We start from the raw sequence: 12,777 nt of genomic DNA on the forward strand, positions 1-12,777 counted from the left end.
TTAGTCCTGGGGACCCAGGGAGCCCATACAGCTATCTTGTCCACCCCTGCCATCCCCTTCAGTTACATATTTTGAAAATAGTATGTCCCTCTGAAGTATTAAACAAGGAAGGGGAGAGAGAAGTGGGCCACGAGGAGAAGCAGCCCATGAAATGGAAAACAGCCTAGGCTGGGAGTCACAGGACTTCAGCTGTGCTCTGCCATCGCTTGGTCGGGGGTGAGAGGGGGACACTGCAGGGAATATTAAGGGGGAAGTTCGATCAGACAGAGCTGGTGCAGGCAGTTGAACCGGGCTGTGTCCCTGGGGACTTAGTACCTGGATGGGTGGGCTGGATCCTTCTACGGGCTTGGTTTGGGTGTATCTGGGAGTCCTTGGCCTTCCTAGAAAAAGAATACACCCAGGAGGTCCTTCTTCTGTTGCACTGGAGCATGAGGAAGAGAGTAGAGAATTCTAGAAAGGACGATCTAGGAAAGTGTCGGAGTGGAGGGGACATTTGAGCAGGGTCTTGGAGGATGAATAGGAGTTTGAAAGACATATGATGTGGGGGAGAGAGACAGCAGCATGACGGGGCGGGGGAGGTGGGACAGTGCGGCCTACGTTCTGGGCAACGGGAGAGGCCCATAAGGGATGTAAATGTTTGGAAAGGTGGTAGAGACAGTCCAGGATGGGATCTGAGGATGGACAGGTAGGGAGGGGCCACGTCGTAAAGGTCCTCGAACATCTGGCTAAGTTGGGACTTGACCTTATAGGTGATGGAGAGTTGCTGGAGGGTTCTGAGCAGCGTGGTCACTGGTTAGAGTTAACTTAAGAGGCAGATGGCTGTGGGGCCCCCTGGAGCATGGATTCTATGGAGTGGGACTGGAGGCAGCTGGTCCAGGAGAGGACACGGGGTAGACTGACAATGTCATCCTACAGGAGACGGCCATGTTCCCACTCGACTCCAAAGGAAGTCAGAGGTTTAATAGCAGAGGGACAAGAGGAGGGCACCCAGGTTGGGGGGGGGGGGTCCACCTTGGGCAAAAGGCCTACCAGTCTCCGCTGTTCCTATCAGACTTTTCTATGCCAATGAGAAGAGAGCAGGCCTAGGCATCAGGAGGTGGGCTCCTGGGCCAGCTCTGCCCTGGGGAGTCCCCTGAGTGGCTGGGCAACTCATCTGGCTTCTTTAGACCCCTCACTATCCTTTTCTGTCCCATTGGATTCAAAGTCCCTCCTCTCTTGCCCTGCTGAGGCCTGGGGCGGGGGGGGGGCGTCTCCGAGGATTTATGGGGTGACAATTTTCAGAACCCCCGATCAGGACCCCTGGACTAACAATGGGGGAGACTGTGAAGAAAACAGTGCCGATTGTCCCAGAAAATATTAAGTGCCAAGTGACAGGGGCCAGAGAAGTTTCAGAGAAGTGGTAAGTACTCAAATGTAGGAGTGAGTGGGCTCTGGAGCCTGGTGGGGCGAGGGTTCTGATTCCCGGGTCCGAATCTTCTTAGAAGAACTCTTGGCCCAGGGCAGGCCCTGTTATTTGTCCTCTATCCATGTGAGCTGGGCTTGTCCCTCTGAGTCTCCGTTTTGTCCATCAGCAGCGGCCGGCCCAGAGAGGGCGCTCTGTAGCTCCCTCTGCAGCTTCCTCCTCCCCCAGCCAGCTCCACGGCCCTGCCCGGACCCTGGAGCCACATACTGCCACGTGTACCTCTGGAGGAGGGGAAAACAGGCAGAAACGCAACACAACCAGAAACAGATGTCAAGAACATTATGGGTGGGGCCCCGTGGGGGGAGAGCCAGGGCCAGCTGCGGCCAGCGGCTGCTGCAGGAGCCAGAGAGGAAGGAGGGATTTCCAGGACAGGAGTCAAGAGTGCACGGCTAAGCCCCAAGCCCCGTGCCTGGGAGCAGCTGGGCTGCAAACCAAGAGGGAGGGAGGAGGAGGGGGCATGGGCGGTGGGTGGGGGGGAGCAGGGTGTGCAGAACAGGGTCAGGCTGGGGTGTGAAGTCTTGGCCTGAAGGTGGTAGTGTGGGCGGGAGGAAGTAGTAGCTGAGGTCTGGGCACAGGGAGGAAGCAGGGGACCCAGTGCAGGACCGGAGCAGAGTGAGGGTGAGGGTGAGGGTGAGGGCGTGGGTGGCCGTCCTTGTCCTGCAGCTGGCTGACTGCTAGGCTGACTGCTGTGCACCATGGGGGGGACAGGCAGGGAGAGGAAGGCATGGATGCCCCAAGCTCAGATGTACAAAAACTGGAACTTGCTTTCTTCCCCACTAAACTTCATTTCTTTCGGTTTTCTTTGAAGATTTTATTTACTCATTTGACACGGAGGGAGACAGAGAGGGATCACAAATAGGCAGGAAAAGGAGGCGCAGGCTCCCCGCTGAGCCGAGAGCCTCATGCTGGGCTTGATCCTGGGGTCCCTGGGATCATGACCCAAGCCCAAGGCAGATGCTTAACCGACTGAACCTCCCAGGGCGCCCCTGAACTTAATTGCTAAGAGGCACTTCCATCCTGCTGAAGGCAAAGAAAGGTGCTTTGGGCCAGCTGGAGCTCCTCTCTGACCTCATGTCCAAGGGGAGCGGCTCCTAAGTGCCCCATCCTGTGGGCGGTGAGAGGTCAGCTGTCCCCACGGGTCCACATGACCCCTGCTTAGTCTGTCACCGTGCCATCTGCTCTGGGTTCTGCTCAGGTGTCCGCACACCTGCTGAATCACGCTTGCTCCCGCAGCGTCCTGGGTCCTCAGCCCTCTCCGGAGGGCTGCTCCGCGGTGCTTACCTCACAAATTCTGTGTCCCTCAGAGCGCTGTCGGAGCCCGGACCCTGCTGCGTGAATACGCCATGGGGCCGCTTCTTCCCTGGGTTCTCAGCCGCCTCCCCAGTGTCTGGCCCGGGAGAGAGGGGTGGTCCCTCCGCGTCTCAGACCTGCCGGGGGTCTTCTGTGCGCAGCTCCCCAGGCTCAGCTGGGGAGGAGGGGCCAGGATGCACTTCAGCCAGGAACCCCAAGACTGAGGCAGCCCTTGCTTCTCCGCTGCCGCCTCCCCCCAGGGCTGTGCTGGGTCCGGGAGATTGGGGTGGGGGGTACCGTGTGTCTGGTCAGTGCATCCTGTCCCAGAGCTCTCGGCTGGGCAGGCAGGCTCTCTCCTTTGGGTTTTAACACACAGAGAAAGAATCCTCTCCTCCCTCCGCTTTGTGATACAGATTCCCCTCTGAATCTGTGAGGATGCTTTTGGATGCAAGGAACGCTTACTGAACAGAAAGCATCAAAATGGAAAAATAACCCTTGATCCCAGGATAAGGCAGCTCCAGGGCTGGTTAGCCCAGCAGCTGAGCGGCACCACGAAAAACCGTGGTTTGTCCCCCACGTCCACTTGGCACCCTTAGCGCCGGAGCTTTGTTCTCAGGCCGGCCTCCCTTGGGGCCACAGGAGGGCAGGCACAAGATGGCGGCCCCAAGATGGCGGCCCCAGGTAGGCGTCGCCTCAGGTTGGGAGAAAGAACAGTCTTTCCTCCCGCAGCCTCTCCCTGCTTCTCATTGGCCAGAGCGGGTCACATGATCACACTGACACCAACCCCGCCCCAGAAGAACAGGATTGTGGGAAGCAAGATTTACCTTTGAAGCCTGAGGGTCTGGGCTGAACCGCCAAGCAGGATTGGGGCAGGGTTGCGGGGTGGGGAGACGGGGTTTAAAATACAGCTGACACACCAGATGTGGACGTCTGACTCAGCCAGGGTGTCTCGGTTCTGGGGAGCCTTCCCAGACTTGGGGGGGCAGCCTTGGCCCTGAGCACCCCTGGTTACAGCCCTGCCCATTGATTGGCCTCCGAGCTCGCGGGGCACGGAGGTCACCCCGGCCTGGAACCCTCTCTGGCCCTCCGAGGCAGAGTCGAGCTTCCCTGAGCACACTGGGGACACTGGGGACACTGCCCGGGCCCAGATGGAACCCAGAAATGAGGGCACTCCCGCGACCACTCTGCGCCTCAGTTTCCTCACCGCGAAACGAGGGTGATGGAAACAGCGTCCACCCCGGAGCGCCACGTGGGGAGGAAAGGCGGGAAGTATGTGTGAAAGGCGGGCTCACGGCACGCTCGCTGGGGGTGCTGAGTATTATGTTAAGGTAGACACGGTACTGAAGTCTTTACGGGAGAAGCCGTGACAGCCCGAGACTGGATGAATGCCTGCCGGGACCGTGTGTCCCTTCATTCAGCGGTTCAGGAGCGACTCCTGAGCCCAGGCTCTGCGCTGGGCTGGGCACTGGGGGCAAAGCAGTGAACACAAAGGCCACACGGTCTCTGCCCTCATAGGGCGGACAGACCTGCACAGAGCCTCACGGACCACACACACTGCAAACGAGGGCAAGTGATGTCCAGGACCACAGGGTGAAGATAATTGGAAAGGGTGGGGCGGGGGTCAGGCAAAGGCCCGGAGGTAGGAACTGCTCAGCACTTTCAGGGAACAGAAAAAATGGTGGGAAGGCGCCAGCTTTGCAGGACCTGGGATTTGGGACGTAGCCGGTGGGCAGCACCTGAAGGAGTCTAACCCAGGCCTTTGTGACAGCTGTCAGGGGCCTGGGCTGTTATGTCTCAGAGAATGGCTACAAGGTAGAACAGATCCTCGAGCTCTTTTGGTCAGTCCCGTGATAGGGCAGGACCTCTTGCAGGAGTCCCGGAGGAGCTCGTGCCCTCTGACCGCAGCAGGTAGAGCAGGTGGTGCGCTGGGGCCCGCTGGCATCTGCTGGCCAGGGCCATCTGTGCTTATCTCTTCCCGGCTCTGAGATCAGGGACATCGTGATGTTAGCTGGAAATTTTAATTTTTGCAAAATAAAGCTTTCATTAAAAATAGCTGCCTTGGGGCACCTGGGTGGCTTAGTGGGTTGAGTGTCAGACTCTTGGTTTTGGCTCAGGTCATGATTTCAGGGTGCTGGAATGGAACCCTGTGTTGGGCTCCATGCTCAGTGCAGGCGGGGAGAGATTGGGGTCTGCATGGGATTTTCCCTCTTTCTCTAAAATAAATGAATAAAATCTTTGAAAAAAAATGCAGCTGCCTCATGTTTTGTTCACTGTTGGGTTCCAAGTGCCTAGAATCAAGCTTGGCACAAAGCGGGCTCCCAATAAATACTTGTTTACTGGGTGAATATGAGTTTTAGAACTTGGGGAGCTTAAGGCAGCGCTGGGGAGAGGCTCTCCCTGTTTGCCCCAGCCAAGCACGGCTCTGGGCTCTGTCTTCTGCCTGTGTTTTGTTTGAACTAGGCATACTCTCTGTCTCTTACACCCATCATGACCGCTTTCTCTAAAGCCAAAATTGCCTCTGTAAACTGAACAATTCTTTTTTTCTGTCTTCTCATTCATTTAGATAAAGCCTTAAAAGGTTTAGAATGAAATCACATGAACTTTCGCTTATCACTCGGTACTGGGGTTGTCCTGACATTTCAAGCCAATGGTCCCTTAGTTACAACTATTTGTGTGTCATTGTGTCCCCTATACAGAGAGAAGGGGGTTTGAATGATCCAGATGGCAAGTCCCATAGTGCCTGGCCTGGGACTATCAGCAGAAAACCTAGTAAATCTCTGCTGAATTCAAGGAAATATGAACAGACATCTTGATCAGATACTGAGAATGTACTAGCATCCATCCATCCACTCATCCATCCATCCATCTTTCAACAAATACATTGTGAGTGTCTATCCGAGCCATACCTGGCTTTAGGTGCCACACGAGAAGCCATGGGACCTTGAGGAGCTGTAGTCTGGCCAGGAAGACAGACACCAAGCAAATCCTCCACCAACGCCTGACCAATTACAAATGAGAGCAGATGCCCGAGGGGCCAAGGGCAAGAGCCTGAATGGAACAGGCTGGTGTCCACTGTAGATGGGGTGGGGCTGGCCAGGGAAGGTCTCCCTCAGAGAGTGACCACGGCTGGAGCCCCAGACAGGGAAGAGGTCTGAGCCTTCTAGGAGCAGACAGGCGACCAGGAGTGGGGTGGCCAGGATAAGAAGGAGCCAGAGAGGCTGCAGGTCTGGGTCTCCCAGGGCGAGGAGGAGAGGTTGTACTAGGAGTGCGGCAGCAAGCCTTTGAGGGGTTTTAAGCAGGAGGGACACGACATTATCTGATTTTTGTCTTAAGAGGCTGCTGGCTGGGGCTGAGGGCAGGGCAGTGGTACTTGGGAGGGAGAGTGGGAGGGTGAGGGAGGAAGGGAGAAGGGGGCTGGGGATGCGGGTCTGGGCTGCAGAGGCCGGACTGTGAGTCCTTGGCGCTCAGGGGCAGTCAGGGCCGGAGGTGTGGGAGGATGCCATCACCTCGGCTAAGGGAAAGTGATGCAGGGGGAGTGGAGGGCTGTCTCAGGGACCCTAACGGTCAGGATCTAGAGAGGGAGGTGAATCTGTTTCTGAGAAAAGGAAGACAAAGGGCCTCCTGGGTTAAGTTCCCTGCTCTGTCTGGGGGTTGAGTGGGATTGAGTGGGATCTGGGAAGCTGCAGGCCAGGGTTCAAGCCTCCTCTGCTGTGTGATCTAAGGTTGATAGCTGCCCTCTCTGAGCTCAGACTCATCATCAGTACAGGGAGGGGACGGACTTGAGAGCCTCCAGATTCCCTTGTAGGTCATTGGTCTTGGCTTTCTCCTTCCTTGGGCTCCCCTCAAGCTGTCTTCCTGGAATCCAGGGGCCCTGCCTGTTTACCCATCTTGTCTTGCGTAGGGGAAGGTGTGGGGGGCGGTCCTCAGAACTCCCAGGAAGGAATCCGGGACTGTGCCCTGTGGGCCACCCCTGGCATTTATTTACCTCTTCTTCCTCCTGAAGCCCAAACCCTGTGTAGAAGCAGGAGAGAAGCAAGTATCGCCCTCTGGTGGCCACTTCTGGGATCACGTGTCACTGTGTCCTGAGTCAACTCAAGTGTCCTTAAAGCAATTACTGAGTGCCTTTTGTGTGCAATGTTCTGAGCCAAGCGTAAAGGGATGGCAGTAAGGCTAAAGAGGGGAGGGATTCTGTACGTGTTGCTCTAGGACTGAGCTGACTCGTGCTACGTGTGAGCTTCTGGCTCCCGGCCTGGGATGCACTTACAACACACGCTTGCTCAGTGCCTTCAAAGGAGAAGTCGTCCAGAGGGGCGCCCTGTTGTGCGTGGACACACCAGCCTTGGGGTTTCTCCAGGTGGAGCTCATGTGCAGAGGGTCCCCTTCCTCGTGCCTGCCCTGCAGTGCTCCAGGTAGGGCGACGGGCTGTGCGGGTCCCGAGCAGACACACTACCGAGTGACAGCAGCATTTCTGAGGAGTCAGGACTTCAAGGGCCTAAGGCTGGGGCCGGGGGTGAGGGGCGTCCAGTGAGGGGAGACCCTGGGCCTGTGAGGCATCTCTCGCTCCCCAGTTAGCAGCTGGGCTGGGCTGGGCTGGCTCTGCCCAGCTCAGGTTTGTTTGAAGGAGGCCTACCTATGCACAGGTGCGCCTGAACTACCCCTCCACCCTGCCCCTCCCCGTGCACACCAGAGCTAAACTGGGCCTGCTCCTCTGGAAAAGAGTGATATTTTCATCACAGGGGAGTTCAAGGGAGCCTGGGCACTCCGGGTGCAATGCTGTGAGCCCTGGATGAGACTTGGCCTTGGGGATGTATGTAAAGCTCCAAGTGTCTGCTTCGCCCGCCCAAGCCTCTTTACCTTGTGACCATTCCCACCTCTGCCCCTTTGCTCTGCCCTTTGCCTTCGGGGCCTGGTTCAGAGTTGCCTCCTCCATGAGGCTTGCCCTGAAGAAGCCATTGCCCAGGGAGCGTCTGAACGCCTTATGCAAACTCGGATTACTGTCACTGCATTCACACGTGTGCCCGCCTCCTGGGTCCCTAATGAGACCCTGGGCTCCTTAAGGCCAGGCTGCCCTAAGCACCTTCGGCTGCCTCCGTAAGTCCCGGCCCAGACCTAGGCGGATACAGGGGCCAGACGAATGCTCCGGTGGACTGCACATGTTCTTACCTAGTACGCCTGGGAATATAGCACAAAAAAAATTCCAATGCTCCCTAGAGAGCTTGGGGTCAGAGAAATGGTGGCAGCGCCAGACTGGGTGCTGGAAAGCCAGAGTAGCCTGGCACTGACCCCCCGTATGACCTTGGGTGAGATACTCAAGCTTCGTGCCTTGGTTTCCCCTTCCATGAAATGGCATCCCTAAGAGTACTGACCTGAAATGGTTGTTGTCGGGACTGAATGATTAACAAGATGCTTCTCAAACTTCCATGTGTACGCGAATCACCTCAGGATCTGACTAACAAGCAGATTCTGACTCAGCAAGTCTGGGGTGGGGCCTGGGATTCTGCATTTCCAACGAGCTCTTGGCCAAACCACTCAGGAATAACGTCTAAAATGCTGAGAACAGGGTCCAGCCCATAGTAAGGACGGGCAGAAGTGTTCCAGGTGCTGTTAACTGGTGTTGCTCAGGGACTCATATGGCTTCTAGAAGGTTCTGTCCTCTCCATCTTTGATGCTGCTCTGTTCTCTGGAAACTTGGTGATGCTGTAGCTTCTGATATCTTTGAGCGGGCTATTCTGAACCTCCTCTGGGTTCTGGTCTGGGCTCTGGGCCCTGAGGAGGAACAGATGTTGGAGGATGGGGAGCAGACAGAGGAGGATCTGAGGAGAGACCAGAGACCAGAAACAGGAAAAGGGGTCGGTGGCGAGCAGCGGCTCTCTTGGCCCACTCACTGGAGTGTCCGGGCTTTCTCTGATGTGAACTTCACAGCCTAAACCACACACCTCACAGCTTCCCCCGCCCTGCCCCACCTCTCTGCCACCTCCGCTCCCGCCACCCCTGCTTCCTGAGGGAAAGGCATGGGGGACCTCCGCCAGGTCGTCAGCAGCTCTTCTGGGCCAGAACCACAGGCCTGAAGCCATCGGCCACATCCTACTGATGGCAGGGCCCCAAGGCTCTTTACTCACCCTGATCCCAACCCCCTCCTCACCCCATTGGCATCTGGCCCCCAGGCCCACTGCCATCCCTGAGCCCTGGCTTAGGAAAGGGTAAAGCTGGGTACCAATCCCAGGTACTTCTGGACTGGTGGCGGAGTCTAGGGGTGGGGAAAGCAGGGACTGGTGGGCAGGGGTGTAGAGGGAGAGTCCTGTACAGCAGCCAAGGGTCCGGCAGGAGCTGCCTCTCCGGACACACTCTTGTTCATGGTCTCTGTTTTCCATCTCCCAGCGGGTGTCAGGGGCTCGTTCTGGATGACCGTTGAATAGGGCTCTGGGAACACAAATAATCCATCACTTAGGGGTGAGCAAGGGCCCCCCAGGTGGGGCAGCTAGGGGCCTCAGGGCTAGGCCCGAGGAACTGAGCTAGTCACAGCCCTCCCCAGGCCTCACCCTGAGAGACAGCGGCACGGCCTGGGGCCCTTTACCCTCTGCTGCTTTCAGGTTGGTTCATGAGCCTGCGGAGGCCCCTGAGATCAAGGTCACTGGTTCAAGCCTCACATGGGGGATGGAGGTGAGCTTCCCTCCTTTCCACTCGGGCAGCCCTGGCCCTGCCGTGGTCTCTCCTAGATGGGGTGTGGGGTGGGGGTGGACTCGGAGCGGGGTGGGGGACATGCAATGCACCCTCAAGCCTGTGGCTGCTCCTGAGAACTGAACAGAGCCCCACATCCCCGAGGGAGGCAAGGCGCCCAGGTCGGAGTGCCCCAGGTAGAGGATGCCTTTTCTGGAAGAGCTTTAGGGATCATTGGACCCGATCACATCCCTGTGGGGCTGGCCTTCAAGGCTCTTCCTGGCTCAGCATCTGTCTGACCCCCGTTCCTGGGAGCAGCACCCCATTTCTCTTTGGAAATCTATCTACCTACATTAGATGAAGTCCCGGTCAAGCTGTCAATCAAAGTACCTCATCCTCACCAGCGAGGGGGGGTGGGTGTTGGACCCCATTTAGCCAATGGGACTCTTGGAATTCTAGTGGAATGAACTTGGGAAAAACCTGGAAGTTGATACCCTGAAGGGGTCTTGCTGCTGGTTTGGAGTCTGCCTCCCAGCCCAGCCCTGAGGTCTGGGTCTTTGGCTGTTTCCAGAACCTGTAAACCACTCTAGATTCTTCTGGCTGGTTCTGTTCGGCTCAAGTCAGCCAGGGCCTGTTCCTGCGGCCTGTAGCCCTTGAACAGCGATTACCGCAGGGAGGGACACGTGACCCGTGAGCCCGCTGGGACTTGAACCCAGGTGTCTAGATTCCCAGCCCGCGCTCATGTCCCCTGGGAGGAGCCTCTGGCCAAGGGGAGTGGCAGGACCGAAATGAAGGGGAACCGAAGAGAAGAAATGAATATTCTTGTCTGTACGGTTGGGTTGGGGAGGCTGGGGGGTTGACCACTGAGCAAGGCGTGGGGAGGTGCATGGAAACTGGACGGGGGGGGGAGCTCTCTGCAGGGCACAGCGAGCCGGCAGGGCTCCTGGTACCACGGACACGTATCGTGGCCCTGCCCAGCACCCCGTGGCGGTGGGTAGGAACTTGGCTCTGGGCTGGGGATGCGGGCTGCGGGGCCTCCTGGGGAACAAGCTTTTGGTAAACAGAGCATGTGCTGACCTGGTTCAGACAAGCCGGGGTGGGTTTGTGACTCCGTGTGGTGGGAGGACCCACAACCGGGCCATGTCTAACTCACTGTGAAAGCGAAACCAGCCACCCACCAAATACGGGGGGCCCCTGCGAGTTCTGAAAGCTCCGCAGCCTGTCTCTTTATTAACCAACACCCAAAGTGGAAACCAGTCAGTGGGACAGATTCAAGATCAGCCAGCCAATGGTGTGTGTGTGTGTGTGTGTGTGTGTGTCTGTGCACGCCTGGGCCTCCCTAGACCTTGAAAGTCAGGCCTTCAACCATGCAGCCAGCCAGGAAGACATCCTGCAGCAAAGCCCCTTGGGTCCCCTTAGGGGTGACCCCCTAGGGTCACCCACCCCCTTGACTTCCCTAGGCAGCAAGAGGTGTTTGTCTTAGGCCCTCCTGACTTGTCTGCTGAGACCCAGCGCTCACACCTGGCGGCAGGGTGGACGTCACACCTCAGATCCCCGGCCAATGCCCCGGCAGACAGAACTGTGCGGCAGCCCTATTTCTCTTGTCCACTCACCAGATTCTCACCTTGCTGTCCCCCAGGCTGGGCAGCCATTGCCAAAGCGGGTGGTGGGGTTGGGTGACAATAACAGGCAACCTCAAATCTTAAATCAATCTGCTAAGTGACGGTCGGTCCCTCCACGAGCGGCCAAAACACCTGTTCCAAGTCACAGAGCCTGACCTGGCCTTGTTTCATTATAAAAGTGATTGATTTAGGACCTTCTAAAGCTTGGAAATCTCTGGCAGGACCAACCAGTAGGGCTTGGAGGGGTGTCACGTGTAGGATGGGCCAAGTGGCTGCCCACCCCCACCCCACCCCCAGCCTCTGGGAGTCCTCTGTGTCCTTGCTGGCCTCAAGGGCTCTGAGACTGAGGTCTCCAGTGGAGACTCCCGCCTCCCCCTCTCCCCCGAGGAGCCTGGTCCGCTGCTCACCCCTGGTGCAAAGGACGCTGGGAAAGTAACATTTTGGCTGGTTGCTTGGGACACAAGGGCTCCTAGAGAAGCAAACACCTGCAACACAGGAAAGGTTTGCAGAGCCGCTCCGTGACCACGGTGGAAGTAAATATCCGGCCAGCACCTGAGATGAAACGGCCCCCGACAGAGGGTCCTGCAGCAGCCCCGGACCTCAGCCTCCCCACCCACAAATGCCCCTTCCTGTGTTGTTTTCTGAGGCAGACCTGAGCGGGGGCGGGAGTTGGGGGTATGTGTTGTGTATTTCTTAGCACCGATGGCCAGTATTTGAAGGCAGACAATGTTGTGTTTTTAAACCCCTCTGTTGAGCCTCTCTTGAAAAGGGGCGTTTTGGGGCGGGATGGAGCTTGTGTGCCCACCGGCCTTCTGTGTGACAGTTGGAGTCTGGGGGCTCACCCCTGCGCTCCCGCCTGGCCCCACAGGCATGTCAACAGCAGACTCCTGTCCGCGGCCCCGTGAGGGAGATGCCTCCCCTCGCGTGACCGTCCTCTAGGCTGAGGCCAAGACAGTGGGGTGAGTGTCAGTCGATTGCTAATGGTCCGTGATGTCCTCACCATGGGATTGGGTGGGGGGCCCTGGTGTGTGCCCACAAAGCCTGTATACTTAGAAACGCTGCCCGGGGATCCTGCTTTCAACTTGGGGGCCCACTTGTGTGAGGACACAGGTGGGGAACGGTTAGGGTTAGGGTGCCCCGGGAAGAAGGACAGGGGCCGTCGCTCCATCGTCCTCCCCTGAGTACCATCCGCAGGAGCTTTCTCCAGGAGTCCTTGTCACAGGCCCAGCACTTCTGGAAGCTTGTCACCTGCCCTGAATGTTCCTTCTGCAGGCTCAGTTCAGCCCCTTTCTTCCCGGAAGGAGACCCATGTGTTCTGTATCCTCCCTGTGTCCTGTTTCGGGATCTGCCAAAGTAGCATTGCTCCTTTTCTCTCAGAATTGCTGAGAATTCTTAAAGAATTCTGGGATTCTTAAAGTGGCAGTGGGACCGACATGCCAGGATGCCAAGGGTCGGGGACCAAGGGAAGGTTTTGCAGTCTCTCTATGTGATGCAGGGCCGGGGCCAGCGCACCTGGGACCTGCCCACTGCTGGAAGCTGCCCTCCTCACTGCCCGGGGGGTCCCCTGTTGTCTGAGGGTCCTGGGTTCCCGGCCCTGGAGCCCGGCTTGAGTGGGGGCGTCATTCCAGAGCTGGGGCCAATTTCGGACCCCATCTGGCTGCTCTCTCCTCCCAGCAGATATTGTAGGCGAGGGGTGGGGGGCAGGCACGGCCTCCAGAGAGAAGAATTTTTTCCGATTCCTTAAGA

The sequence above is a fragment of the Mustela nigripes genome, chromosome 6, assembly GCF_022355385.1.
Source record: "Mustela nigripes isolate SB6536 chromosome 6, MUSNIG.SB6536, whole genome shotgun sequence".
In the NCBI taxonomy this organism is placed as follows: Eukaryota; Metazoa; Chordata; class Mammalia; order Carnivora; family Mustelidae; genus Mustela; species Mustela nigripes.